The sequence below is a fragment of the Orcinus orca genome, chromosome 21, assembly GCF_937001465.1.
Source record: "Orcinus orca chromosome 21, mOrcOrc1.1, whole genome shotgun sequence".
In the NCBI taxonomy this organism is placed as follows: Eukaryota; Metazoa; Chordata; class Mammalia; order Artiodactyla; family Delphinidae; genus Orcinus; species Orcinus orca.
In genome coordinates, this window is record NC_064579.1 from 13,191,417 (window position 1) to 13,203,062 (window position 11,646).

General features: G+C 46.3%; 1 protein-coding gene across 1 annotated transcript in view; it reads right to left on the reverse strand.

Annotated features, from left to right (window-relative positions):
* Positions 1-2,646: 2,646 nt before the first annotated feature.
* The window catches only part of LOC117195637 (uncharacterized), a 52,451-nt gene continuing 43,451 nt past the window's right edge, over positions 2,647-11,646 (reverse strand). The window contains exon 6 of the transcript XR_007474585.1: positions 2,647-4,362. The gene's annotated coding sequence lies outside the window, so the exon portion shown is untranslated. The remainder of the gene's footprint in view (positions 4,363-11,646) is intronic.

Sequence of the window (11,646 nt, forward strand, 5' to 3'; positions counted from 1 at the left end):
GCACTTAGGGCTGCTGGCCGGCCTCAGGAGCACCTCCGTATCTGGGGGCTGGGATAAACCGGGTGTCTCAAAGCAACCCAGATAATTCGGAATTGAGGTTGTTACGTTATGAGTTAAACTACTAAACTTGCACACAGCGGATCAAAGCAAGAGAACAAAGTCATCTAAGAGAGACTGCCTCCAGCCTGGCAGGACTCAGTAACAATGGGGACTGAGGGACCTTTCTCCATCTCTAAAGAGACTGCGGCCATCAGAAAAAGGGACAGTTGATCACAGAGCCGAGAACATCATGGGTGAGTGTCCACTCTGCCCATCACAGAGAACCTGTCCCAACCCAGGTGGTCCACTCTGAGTGGCTGGTGTATTTCTCCCTCTTCTTTTACTTGAAGTATAGTTGCTGTACCATATTATATATGTTACAGCTATACAATATAGTGATTCACAATTTTTAAAGGTTATACTCCATTTAGAGTTATTATAAAATATTGGCTATATTCCCTGTGTTATGTGTATTTCTTATTTTTAATCACAGCAGGCTCTGTGAACATGGCTAAGGTGCTTCCTTCCCTAAGAGAGGCCTCTGTTCCCGTAATAAGTGAAGTGGCCAAATCTCTGAAACTGAAAATCCAGCCCAGACTGTGGCCAAATTGTCCCATAAGGCCATTCGGTGGGGACCTGCTTGTCTCCGCAAGACCCCAGGGCTGTTGCATGTCTCTCTGGTTGGGCAATGAACGACTCCAGAGGTGTCATCACCCACACCCCTGGCCACCCCGCATGACCCCATTTAAACTTTAATATATCCGGAAGGTCCCCAGCGATTCTCAGGGCTGGAGAGCTAGGCGGCCTCAGCTGGAGCCCCTTCCTGGGCCCCCTTGGGCTCTGGCAGCTGAGCGAGTGGCGTCAGGAACCGCGTATTAATGAATGCCCCTTCACCACCACGGTTGGAGGGAAGTGCTCGGCATTCACGTCCTATCTCTCACAGAGCCCCGTGTTCTGGCAACTGTCAGAAAATCACCAGTGTCCCTCCCTCGCACACGAGAGAGACAAGATTGTGGGATCAGCTCCTGCAGATACTTAAAAATTCCAGGCTGTGCTTATCTGACCTGATGCTGACCTGATTTTGGAGACAGTCTTGTTTCCTTGGTGGTTAGTTTCCTGCCAGAAAATGCTTGTGTTTTATAACTGACCCGCCAAACCCGCTGGGCAGAGCAGGGCTCCTGGCGTCAAAGTTAAGGGAAACGGCCCCAGGAATCTTGAAGGGAAAGGGGGTCAGGCCAGACAAAGAGGTGGTCCAGAGCGCCCACGGAAAATGGGCTTAGTGATGGCTATCTGTCCACCCAGTGGAAGAGGCACACGCACACTGATGGAGCCAGGGCGTGACCCGTGGCGCCTCGTCAGTGATACGTCCCCGTCAGTGGAAGGAAGCCCGGAGCCCTTTCAGGTCAGACACCCAGCCTGATGTGTTAGATGCCCTGGGACCTCGAGAGGAAGAAAGCAGGGGCTGGGGACTCTGAAACAGGAGGGGGAAATGTACAGGCGTGCACATTGTGTGGCACGCACACGTGTTGGACTGGGGGACAATTAGAATAAAGCAAGTAAAGCTCTGAACACTGAAGTTGTTTGGGAATTAGGGGCTCACACATAATACCCATCTTCACCTGAATTCAAAATCCATAGAGAGAAAGATACAGGCAGTCAGCAGTTGGGGAGCCACATGTCAGCGTTATTACAAATAAGCCGGCTAGCGAGCGTGGTTGTAGACCTGCAGCCAGCGGGTTGTGCTAACACCTGGCCTCTGAAATACCACACGGACCAGAGCTCAGCAGGTCTTCCCACAGGGCTGGGCCCCTCTGCCTGCAGGGTGCAAGGAGGGATGGGAGCTGCCCGCAGGCAGGTACGGAACAAGGAGGAACCAGGAAAAGCTGAACCACGCGGGCTCAGATTCTCCTCCCAATACCCCGACCAGACGAATGACTTCCTTACCAGACGGAATGGGTGGATGGAGGCTCGGGGGTCCCTTAAAAGAAGTCCTCTTCATGGAAGTACAAACCGAGCAGAAGAAGTCCCCACCCCTTAGCAAGTTCTCCGCAAACATAAACCAACAGCTATAATCTAGAATCACTACATTGTAAGGTTTCCCTTACCTGACAGGAAACAGGCATCTCTCTGAGTGTCCCGTGGACTTCCAAGACGTGCCTTGGTGCTTCGGCGGTCAGCAGGCTCGGTTTTCCAGGCCCAGAGAGGCCAGTACGCTGCGATAGTGCAGCGTGAGTAACGGGATCAGAAGAAGCAGCGTGCCTACGCAGATAAAAAGGACACCCGGAAACCTCGGGGTTTCTCGCGGTACCGAAGTGTTCCTCCCTCCAGCAGAAACATCCGCTCCGGGAGCGCAGGGCGCATGCTCAGTCCCTCCCAGAATTGACTGTTTCTCTGCACTTTGCACTCACTGAAGGTTTGGTGATTTGGGCCCCATCCGCCCCATGGGACAGAAAACCGGCAGATCTAGATATTAACTAGGATTGATCTTACCAGTCCTGAACTTGACACGGATTCGAGCCCTGGTCCGGGAAGATCCCACGTGCCGCAGAGCAACTAAGCCCGTGCGCCACAACTACTGAGCCTGCGCTCTAGAGCCTGTGACCACATCTACTGGAGCCCACGTGCCTAGAGCCTGTGCTCCGCAACAAGAGAAGCCACCACAATGAGAAGCCTGCGCACCGCAACTAAGAGTAGCCCCTGCTCGCTGCAACTAGAGAAAGCCCACGCGCAGCAATGAAGACCCAACGCAGCCAAAAATAAATAACTAAATTTATAAAAAAAAAAAAAAAGTACAGCATGGTGACTATTTAACCACACTGTACTGTATATTTGACAGTTCCTGAGAGAGTAGACCTTAAAAGTTCTCATCACAAGAAAAAAGCGTAACTATGTGAGGTGATGGATGTTAACTAGACCTATTGTGATCATCATTTTTAATACATACATATATCAAATCAGTATGTTGTACACCTAAAATTAATACGGTGTTATACATCAATTATATCTCAGTAAAACTGGGAAGAAAAACTTTAAAAAATTTCCTTATCCATTCCTTTTAGATAGGTGTTTGCATAGCATGTATTTCGCATAACCTCCTTTAGTAACTGCACTGAATGCTGTGTTAGTTTTGGGACTGTAATCTCAATTAGTTGAATACTTTGTGGCAGGATTATGGATAATTTCATGGTCAATTTAACCGATGCCTCGCTCCTTCTTTTGAAATGCTTGTGATAATGTAAATCTTTCTAAAACATATTGAAGGAGTTTAGGCTTTTCTTGCAGAGCCACTGCGGTGGGATTCATGTGAGACAGGACTAGGCTGATGGGATGGGGTGACTCTTTAGATGGTGGTGGGCTTGCAGCAGGAAGCAGGTCAGGAGCATGGACCAGCACCTCAAGGTGCTCAGCTACAGACGAGAAGAGCGGACGAGAAGGCAGTCAGGGAGGTTGGGGGTCAAGGATGACTCAGTCACCCGCTGAATCCTCGTCACTTACCGGGTTGCACGGTGACCTTTAGTCTTCAGCCTTCTGCTTCCTTTTAAGATTCCGGCATCCTGCTGTATAAGCACAGAAACCTGGACACAACAAAGGGCCTTGCAGCACCCAGCAGAATAATGCTGAACCTAATAGTCCTACGTGGAAAGGCCTTATATATAGTTAAGACATTCATTACTTCTGTGAAGTACTTCCATGTACATAAAAATGGTAGTAAAATATTAAATGAGGTAGAGAAACCAGATTACAGATGGAATGGAAGCTAGGGCTGCTGGCATCCAAGTTATGGAAAGTTTCGTATAATGGTATTTAACCTTATTTTCCAGCTATCATCTTGGACACCGTGGTTATGGTCATGAAGATTGGGAAGCTCTTTCTGCAAAGCTCCACCTGGATCTGAGAAAATGCTGCTCTCTCCCTGTTACGAGTAGATGAGGTCCATCTTGTCCTTTTGTGTGGCTTTGGAGGGTGTATAGGAAGAGAACACAGCTTTAGGAAATGATGCTGTCTATGATTCTAATTTATTTTTGGACTCCTGAGGCTTAAACGTTAACCAGAGTAAAATAAACATATGTGGAAGCTCTGTGAGTTGCATTCTATCTACTGTTTCCATTTCTTTATCTCTGCCTTTTAATATAGTTGAAATGTCCCAGTTTGAGCTACAAAATAAGTCTGTGTTTGTCAATGAAATCCAGTTGTTTGGATATGATGGTGTTCATAAATCCTCTGAATTTAGTCCTCTGGAATTTTCCCGGATTGAAATCAAATATTCACACTCCTGCCTGGCTTTCAGATTCCAAGTCAGCGGTGTTCCCCACTGCACACAGCCTGTAGGTGACATTTGGGAGGGAGGTTATCACAATGTAAGGACTATGTGAGTACTCAAGCCTTATCTAATCAGGTTTTCTTCACACTTGTTTTATTGTGTTCAAATCCCACTGGCTTATCGAATGACTGGACTTTCTAGTGAGATGTAAGAAAAGAGAGCTTCCCTACAAATGCTTGCCCTTGTTTTAAACCCATTCTCCTGCAAGTTTGAGGAGTTTTGCTCCCTGGCTTCGGCTACATCATTCCTGGCTGACCACTGAGTTGGAAACCTGAGCTCTGTTCCTATCTCTCTAGTTTTAGGAAACATTGCTGAGTGGGGTAGGTGTTTGGACAAGAGGATTCTTAAGGTCCCTTCCAATTTTTGGTGTTGTGGATTCTAAAATCCAGTTGCCACAGAATTTGACACAATTTTTCCTTGCTCCCTACAAAACAGGCATTCAATAAATATTTGTGGAATAAATGAATGAGGGAAAAAATGAATGGATAAATAAATAAACAGATGGACAGAACTGTCAAGTGACTATGGTTCCAAGCCCTTCTCCCAGTTCCTCCCTGGAAAACCTTTTTGCTTTGGATAAAAACTTTTGCAAAAAGAAATCCTGGTGCCAGATATACTCCCTGATATGCCAGAGTTCCAGGGGTAGACGGGCAACTTTATCTACTCTGGAGTTTCTCACCACATGGAGATATAACGGATACTCTTCAAAGCAAATGGCGTTACCACGTCCACCCAGTAGGTGGCTATTATTTTTTTAAAAAGGAAAATAACTAGTGTTGGTGAGGCTGTGGAGAAATTGTCACCCTCATCCATGGCTGGTGCAAAGGTAAACTGGTGCAGCTGCTGTGGAAAACAATTTGGTAGTTCCTCAAAAAGTTAAACGTAGAATGACCATGTGATCCAGCAATTCCACTCCTAGATATATACTCAAAAGAACTGAGAGCAGGACTTCAAACAGATACTTGGACTTGAATGTTCATAGCGACATTATTCACAATTGTTGAAAGGTGGAAACAACTGACAGATGAATACATAAACAAACTGTGGTCTAGCCATACAATGGAATATTATTTAGCCTGGAAAAGGAAGGAAATTCTGACGCATGCTACAACATGGATAAACCTTGGGGACATTACGCTAAGTGAAATAAGCCAGACATAGAAGGATAAGTATTGTATTATTCATTTATATGAAATATGTATTATAGGCAAGTTCACAGAGACAGAAAGTGGAATAGAGGTTACAAGGGGCTGAGGAGAGGGGAGAATGAGGAGTTATTATTTAATGGGTACAGGGTCTCAGTGGGGGATGATGAAATAGTTCTGGAAATGGATAGTGGTGGTTGTACAACATTGTGAATGTATTTAATACCCCTGAATTGTACAGTTAAAGATAGTTACAATGCTAAATTTTATGTGTGTATATTTTAGTGCAACAAAAAATAGCAAAAATAAACAAAACAAAAGGGGAATGTGAAAGACCAGAGGTAGAAGAAGGCTATCAGGTAAATTATGCCTCAAAATCCTGCTAACTACAGAAGCTAGCGTTTCATGGTGCTTGCAGCTTACAGGTGCTCTCATATGTCACTACCTCAATCCTTGCAACGCCTCTGTGGGGGGATTATTATCCCATTGCACCGACGAATAAACTGAGGCTCAGTTGACTCACCCAACAGCATATCATTAGCCAGTAGCAAAGTTGTGATTTGAACACCTGTCTTCATACCTGAAATGCTGTGTTCATCCTGCTTCCCCGCAGCGGCCTGTCAAAGCATTGACCGTGCAGCTTGCAGAAACGCAGCCCACACGCGGGACCAGCGATTAAGGCCAACGAGATGGTAAGGTGTGCTGCCCCAGAGGCCAATGGTCTGGTCTGCCATCTCCAACTGGCCTCACTGTCACCCTTCCCTGAGAGAGGAAGAAGGTCACAGTGCTTACAGCTGGGTTGATGGCATTGAAACGCATTTGCTTTGAATATATACAGTGACTATAAAATAACTATAACCCCCAACTCCATCCCCTCCTTAAAGCTTATGTATTCAGGGATCTCTTCAAGGCATTGACATCAAATTCCAATCTTCTGCATATCAGAATCCAGCACTTCTCCTTACAGCCCCCTACGCCATCTTTCAAGAAAACTTTTCTATCGTTTGACATTTGAATCCAGCGTCCCTGGCATGAAATCAAGTATCACGAGGAGTTTCCCCCATCTGGTGAAATTCATGCATATCCTTTGCACTTTGTTTGTGAGGTTAATCTCTTCAGGGCCCCATTTAGCACAGAGATAGCCATATGTTTCTCCTGATTTTATGGTTGCAGAAGTTACTCCATCAAAGCATCCACTGGCTTTTTCTGAGCATCATGATCCATCTGTGTAATTAATGGAGCCACTCTCCTGCCAAAACCTGGCCAGTTCAGTCTGCCTGTTGCTATCCGTAGCAGCTTGAAAGATGGCAAAGACGGCCCCTCAATTCTGATTTTCACCCCCAAGTCATTCCCCCATGGAGCTCCTGTTGTTCTTGGCGTTCCTGCAAGTGGGCTGTTAATTAAACTCCCCAAGTTGTTATTTACAGACAGTGGCGGCCTCAGGGTGCCAAGGGCAAACCATGCACACCCTACCTACTGTCCATCTGTCCCTGATTTCCCACACTCTGTCTCTGGAACAGTGAGCCTTGGGTTCCTAGGTCTGGCAGTGTGCTCACCCAGACACCCGCCCACTGCCGCTGGGGAGAGGCAATGGTGCCTCATGGTTAGGAATATGGGCTCCAGCAAGACTGCTGGGGTTTCAATCCTGGCTCCACCAAGGACAAGTTCTGCACCACTGGGAAAGCCTCTGAACCTCAGTACCTCATTTCAGGACCTCAGTTTCCTCATTTATAAAATGGGGATAGTAATGGTCTACCCACCCCTTTAAGTAGTTGAGATTAAATATCCTCTAACATGTAAATTACTTAAAATAGCATTGGAAGCAGAGTAAGGCCCCAATATAGGCTCATCCCTACAGCTCTTAGCATTATTACTATGTACCTGGATTTACAGAGCAATTCACCAAAATCCTAACCTTCAAAAATTTCCTAGCAGCACCTTATCGACACCCACAACTGGAGGACTCAAGGGCAATCATGTAAGTGGCAACCCTTGGCCTTCCCCAAATCCTCTGTAAACTTTCAGAAGCTGCTGCAACTTGGAAGTCAGAGATTATGAATCTCCAATTGCCAGCCCTGTTGAGTCACTTGCTCCTACGCCAACTGTTCGTGTCGGAGCAGAAGACTTTGTCTCCCGTTAGTCACTTGGCTCTGTCCTCACAGCTCTCGCCTCCGGCCATATTGTTTGAGCTCTTCGACGTCACGTGAGCTCTGGTGCCCCTCAGCGTCTGCACGTGCCTTTCTCTTTGTGTGCCACGGCTCCTGGGGATATTTCAACTCTTACTCATTCTCCATAACTTCTCGTATGGCTCATCCTTCTCGACCTTCAGGCATCGGCTTCGGTTCTGCCTCTTCATCTGTCCTGGCCCAGTCTGCAGAAAGGGCTCCTTTCTGGTGTAGCCCCACACCTTGTATTCATCACACACTTCTGTTGTAGTGTGTTACTTTTCCCCACTAGACCCTAAGTTCCTTGAGGGTGGAGACTGTGTTATGGCTTATGGTCTCTCTGGTCCTTAGCACATTTGGCATTTCAAGGATGTTCAGGAAATAAATGAACCACCCATTGAGGGATGCAGAACTTTCCAGGGAGCATCCTAAGACAGGTGAAACAGTCAACACGACTGGGAAACTTGGAGAAGGTTTCACAGCAGAAGTGACACGTGGAACTGAGTCTTTAAAGATGAGAATGATTTTTGACAAGCAGAAGAGGGAAGAGGCAAGTGTCTTCAGACCAAGGAACTAACAGGAGTGAGACTCACAGGCCTGGAGATCTGTTGAGGCTAAAACCTGGAGTGGGGTGGGAGGCGGAGGGAGCTAGAGGGAGGTGGGTGCCGGGCTGGAAGGCCGTGCTCATTTGGGGAGACGGATGTGAAGGATGTTCTGCACCAGTAAGAGGTTGGGCTTTATCCTGCAGAAAACTGGGGTCTATGAACGTATTTTAAGCAGGATGGTGTTTTGGAAACTGTATGCCTGGAACAGCAAGGGGCAGGAAGTGCGTCGTACGCGTGGATACACAGAGACTTTGCTGGTAATGCACGTAATACCTCTGGAAAGATAAACTGTAGAAACTGGTACCAGAGGGTGGCCCTTTCGTGGAGGAACAGCGGTGGAAGGAAGACAATTTTTGCTGCATTCCTTTTGCACTGGTTCTATTTTTCCAGGCGTTTGTATTATATTTTCTAAAAGAGTACAAGTTTTAAATAGATAGTAAAACTGTGAAAATGAGGAATAAAAGAAAGGAAGACAGAAGGAAAGGCGTCTCACACCACAACGTGAAAGAGCAAATTACCCCCCAGAGTCTGGCCGGGAAGACCGGCCAGGAGACCATGGGGATGGGCAGGAGAGCGATGATTATCTCCCACCTGGGGCTCTCCTGCCCAGAAAACCAAGGCCACGGTGCAGCCTCGAGTTCGCACACTCCTTTCCCCTCGAAGATGCAAGCGGCCTATTGTAAATCCTCTTATTTCATACTCTGATCCCAGCCTCAAATGTTCGACAAGGCAAACGCAGCCCCAGTTATAACCAGAGAGATGCCTGCTGCTCCTCCGTGAACCTCCATGCACTCTGCCTCACACCCATCAGCTTCCCCGCTGCTCAGACCTCTCTGAGCAGAGGCCCTGCTGCCGCTCACCAGCTCATTGGTGCTTTGCGCTGAGGCCAGCCCCTCGTGGGACCCCAGGGGTTGCAGGCAGGAGCGGGGAGAAGGGCTCTTCCTTCTTCGGGAGGGTGACTTGAGAGAGGCCTGCTCTCCAGACCTCCCGAGAGCTGCTGTTCTGTTTTCAGGACACGTGGAATCCGAAAAGAAGGAAAGAATGCCAGGTCATGTTCGAAGTTCAAATTCGGGCATAGCGAGTCATCGGGGAGACCTACCTTGGCCCCCAAAATGACGGCTTTGGGGCTGTGAGGAACTAACAGTTTGGAACTCCCAGTGAGAGAAATTTCTAGAGACATCACAACATTTTTCACAGAGGAACTTATGATTTCAGGTGCTGATGGCAGCACAAATCTAGGTGCACTTCGGTTTAAGAAAACCCAATTAAAAAAAAAAATCTGGACTTTGGAACTGGATGTTAAGAGTAAACGGAATACAATTTTTGAAGGTTACTTTCCATTTACAGGGATTACAAAACATTGGCTCCATTCCCTGGGTTGTACAATACATCCCTGAGCCTATCTTACACCCAATAGTTTGTACCTTCCATCCCGTCAACCCTATATTGTCCCTCCACCCCACACTGGTAACCACTAGTTTGTTCTCTGTGTCTGTGAGTCTGCTTCTGTTTTGTTATATTCACTTAGTTTGCTGTATTTTTAGATTCCACATATAGGTGATATCAGACAGTATTTGTCTTTCCCCATCTGACTTATTTCACTTAGTTTGTATCGTACAACACAGCAAACATGGCCAATATTTTGTAACAACTGTAAATGGAAAGTAACCTTTAAAAATTGTATTACAAATTTAAGAAAATATTTTTAAAGAGTATACTGAATAGAGTCCAGGTCTCAGGAATGCCTCTCTGGCCCTGTCTCGTTGATCTTGAGTGAATCACTTCACCTGTCTAAGCTTCAAGTTTCCCTCTAGATCTGCAAGATGCATTTCAGCTCTCCCCTTACTTCTAGCAGCTTCTATTTGCAACATGAAGGGTTTCTTGATTTATTCATCGATGCCCTGTTACCTGTTATCCTAAAGTATATTCAGCGTCACTTTTCAAGATGCTCACGGCTCATCTGAGAGGTGGGTGTGGGGAGGGCATGAGTAAGTGAGGCACTTTTTGCTCAGTCTCCCAGAGCTTTAGACTTTCAAATATTGGGGAGGTGGGAGCAGTTTTATTTTGCTCTAAGAACATGTCTGATGCTGGCTGTCATCACATGACTGAAGCTGGGAGGTCCTGTGATGGGGACCCTTTAGGTGGCACCAATGACCTCCTCTTGCACAGGAATCTGTTGATATGAAAATCACGTTTCTGATACTGCTAGCAGATCAGGACCTGTGTCTGTCAGTTTTTCAAAAGCCTCTGCTGATGGGAGCTCGGCTCTTGCTTGCTAACAAGGATCTGAAAGTGGTTTGAAATAACTTGAAGACATTTTTCAAGATGTTCTGCCTTTTAGGAATATCCAGCAGACAGTAAATATCATTAATTGTGCCAAACATACTCTCACATTTTGAATTGTCAGAAATGCAAAATAAAAGATTGAAATTATGCGTCACACAAAGAATACATTTAACCAAATTATTTGACTCAAAATTAAATGAAAGGCTGAAGGTACTTACTTTTTAATATGTTTTACGTTGTTATGTGACTTCCCTTAGAGTCATTTATATTTAAGTCGTATTTCTTTAAAGCAAGTAATGTAAATTTGCTCTCTCTAGTGTCTTTTACGTCACCAAAGCAAGCAATGTGTCTTCCATATGACTCTGTTTCCTGGTGATGATAGTTGATGCAGCTTAGTATTTCTAACGTTTGCCCTGGCTCTGATTCACATGGAGAACACTCTTATTTCCACACTGTTTCACTCTCTTTAATTCTGGATGACTCCACTGGCCACAACAGCAAATGCTAAAGATATTGATTCTCACTCCCCTGGTCCAACAGTCTCTATAGTAGAATGACCAGATAAAACAAAGGACTGGACGTCTTGTATTTTTATTTGCTAAGTCTGGCAACCCACTGCCAGAGCCCTTCTAACTTCCTCAGACCTCCTCTTCCACACAGTCCTCCTTCCCTCTCTTCACCCTCAACTTTCCCCCATCTTTTGGGGGGGCCCGCACCCTGAGCTCTTACTCACCTGCTTGCTTCCACAGCCCGCACCCACACTCAGCCACCGTGAAGTGCTGAACTTGTGGACAGGGTGCTCCCACCAGAGAGACCCTGTGTCCAGCCTTGGAGGCTAAGCTTCCCTCTCACTCCTTGGGTTCAGTCTTTTGCCAAATGTTTCCTATGTCTGTCGTGTCCTTGAGCTCAGCTCCTTCCTGAGGATGGCAACAGGAATTTCCTCTGGTCCTATAGCATCTTTTATTCATGATGGACGATCAAATCATAGGGATGAAACTAAAAGGAGAAAGGATTAAAGGGCCATCACTCACGGTGTGGGTTCCTAATGCATAAGAACTTCTTAATGTGGGGATCATGCTTCCAAG